Source organism: Calliopsis andreniformis, unplaced genomic scaffold (genome assembly GCF_051401765.1).
Source record: "Calliopsis andreniformis isolate RMS-2024a unplaced genomic scaffold, iyCalAndr_principal scaffold0265, whole genome shotgun sequence".
Lineage (NCBI taxonomy): Eukaryota > Metazoa > Arthropoda > Insecta > Hymenoptera > Andrenidae > Calliopsis > Calliopsis andreniformis.
This window is the reverse complement of record NW_027480674.1, coordinates 440,001-442,790: the sequence shown is the minus strand read 5'-3', so window position 1 is coordinate 442,790 and position 2,790 is coordinate 440,001. Positions and strand designations below refer to the sequence as shown.

General features: G+C 58.9%; 1 pseudogene; it reads right to left on the bottom strand.

Annotated features, from left to right (window-relative positions):
• Positions 1–2,670: 2,670 nt before the first annotated feature.
• The window catches only part of LOC143187774 (large subunit ribosomal RNA), a 2,909-nt pseudogene continuing 2,789 nt past the window's right edge, over positions 2,671–2,790 (bottom strand).

The window sequence follows — 2,790 nt, the reverse complement described above, 5'->3', positions numbered from 1 at the left end:
CGGAACGTCGTACACAATAAGTGACGGGTTCCTTTTGGACGGGAAGGTCACGGAGAGACCCGCTTCCTTAAGCCGGCTATTCCCGGCAATCGCATCAAGATCCTCTTTGCGCACGGTCTCGACGACAATGCCACCGGAGTGGATGCGTCGGACCGCTTTCACGCGGATCTGCGATTGAGCCGGTTTCACCAGGGAGAGAACAGTGCGCTTGGTAGCCTCACTGTCCTGCTCCTTACCCTTCGGCGGGAAAATGCGCACCGAATTAGTCGGTGGGCGCACCGCGTCTGGGGCAACTCTGAGGCGGTCGACCTTTACCTTGTCGGCATAGGTCATCGCACCTGACACCGGTTGGGAAGGCGCCGCCGGACGAACCTTTAGCGTCTTCCGTACCACGCTCTCTACGGACGCTTGCGAACGCTTAACGTCGCTGCGTACCGCGGCCAGCTGCCCTTCGAGAAAGCTGTTCCGGAGAAGCAGCTGTTCTACGAGCTGGTAGAGCGCGTCGGTGTGTCCAAGGATCTTCGAACCGCAACCCTTGCTGATCTTCGACTCCGGTCGAAGACAGACGTTACGAATGTCCGTCACCTTGGATCTAGCATCGTCTCTGATGAGACGTAAGGGTCTTACAGACCCCTCTTTGTGCCCAGGCGCAGTCTTAGACTGCGCCTTTCCTGGCTTGCCTGTCGTTCCAGCTTTCGCTTTCGCGACAGGCGGCTTTTTGGAGGCGACGGCTTTCGCCTCGCCTCCCGTACCCGCGGCTTGCACGGCTTTAGCAGCCGGCTTGCCCTTCGCTTTGGCGGGAGAAGACGGGGGTTCCGTCTTCACCACCGCCACCGTATCGGGTTCGGTACGCACCGCTCCCTTAGGAGCGGGCCCCTTCGCCGATTTCGGCGCCTTGCTGCTCGCCTTCTTGGAAGGCTTTGCAGGCAAGGCGCTTTGGCCCTCGGCGCCCGCAGTCTCAGATGCCTTTAAGGCATCCGGCGGTCCTGCGCCAGGGGTAACGTGGGAGTCGCTCGTGCTCGGAGCGGCTCCCTTCTTGGCCTTCTTACGGCTGGGTTTGCCAGCCGTCTTCCAGCCTTCCGACGACTGGGTCGGCAGATCGGGCGTATTGACGCCCTGCTCCACCCTCTCAGTCGCCGATCTCGCAGGGGTCGCTTGGGTTGCCTCAGCACCCGTCGCTTCCCCAGGGGCGTCCTTGGCACCCGATCGGGTAACCATTTTCGCCCCAACGTGTAGTGGGTTTGGTAATTTTGTTTCCATATCTATTTGTTCATTTCATCCCGATGCGTGTCCCAGCCTCCACGGACCCTCATATGGAACTCGGCTAGCCGAGTTAGGACATCACCCGGGATATAGTCCGCCAACCACGGCTGACGAGTTTCGCTCCCCATACAGCCCCACAACCGATGGTTCACTAGTTCGCCCCCGTGGCCTGCTTCCTCGCCCATCAGAACCCACTCGTGTGAGACGTATGGTCGTTCCAAGCCGATTGACTAGGCACAGGGCTGTTTTCTCGCCTAGCCGCCCGTCTAGCTGAAGCGAAGGCCAAAGACATGTGTTGGGTGCGCGTCATCCCCGCAGAGATGAGCCCCCTCAATGCCCAGGATCCCCTTTTCCAGCGACACGGGTCGCCGCGCACGGCAAACACGCGGGAGGCGTTTATTAAGGACAGACACCTCCCTGTCCATAGCCCGCTCCTTTTCTGGACTCACACAATGCATGGAGCTAGGCGCTTGAGCGCAAGGCCCTTTGAGCCGCTTCGCTACTGACCGATCTGCTTGGCTCTTGCGCCCTTCGTAAAGGGGTAAGCCGACCAGCGGGACCACTTGGAGGTTCGATCGCGTAACGGTTTGCAGCATGAGAGGCTGTGTGTCAGTCTGAGGACTGTACGCTTCATACTGCCAACGAGCCCATCCTCGGATGGCCTGGCGTCCAAGCCCCGGTAGCGTACTGCTTTCCGGGGACGAGGACAGCGTCCCCGTTGGAGCCAGCTAAGTGCCCGCGGCGTATTGCTTTGGGCAACCCAGCGCACACTACAACACCCGGGTTTCCAGCGGCGTATTGCTTTTGCACCTATGGTAAGGGTCAATGACCCGATCTTAAAAACTCTCCAGTGCACAAATAGAACTAATGCTGTGCAGCCGAGGGGGAACCCAAACCCCACCGACTACACAGCGTTCCCGGCCGCACAAGGCGGCTCGGCCATTTTTTAGGCTGTCACCTATTCTATGGGTCCAAGACCCGATCTCAAAATGCCCAAATAGAGCTAATGCTGTGCAGCCGAGGGGGAACCCAACCCCTCCGACTACACAGCGTTCCCGGCCGCACAAGGCGGCTCGGCCAACTTAGGCTGACACCTATTCTATGGGTCTACGACCCGATGTTCATCGTTCAAAGTGCACAAAGAGAATTATTGCTGTGCAGCCGAGGGGGAACCCAACCCCTCCGACTACACAGCGTTCCCGGCCGCACAAGGCGGCTCGGCCAATTTTAGGCTGCAACAGTGTGCGACCCCAACGATCATGTTCTGCATTGATGGGGACGCTTCTGAGAGGGCCCGATAAATCGGTACCACCTCTCGGCGCAAGCCACCACTTTGAGGACGAGTTCAGCGGCTCCTCCCGAGTCTCGGATACTAGTTTGGGCAAGCCCAACCCGACACCTCAAGCGACATTGGGAATCTTTACCGCTCCCGCCAGTAGATAGGGACAGAGGGAATCTCGTTAATCCATTCATGCGCGTCACTAATTAGATGACGAGGCATTTGGCTACCTTAAGAGAGTCATAGTT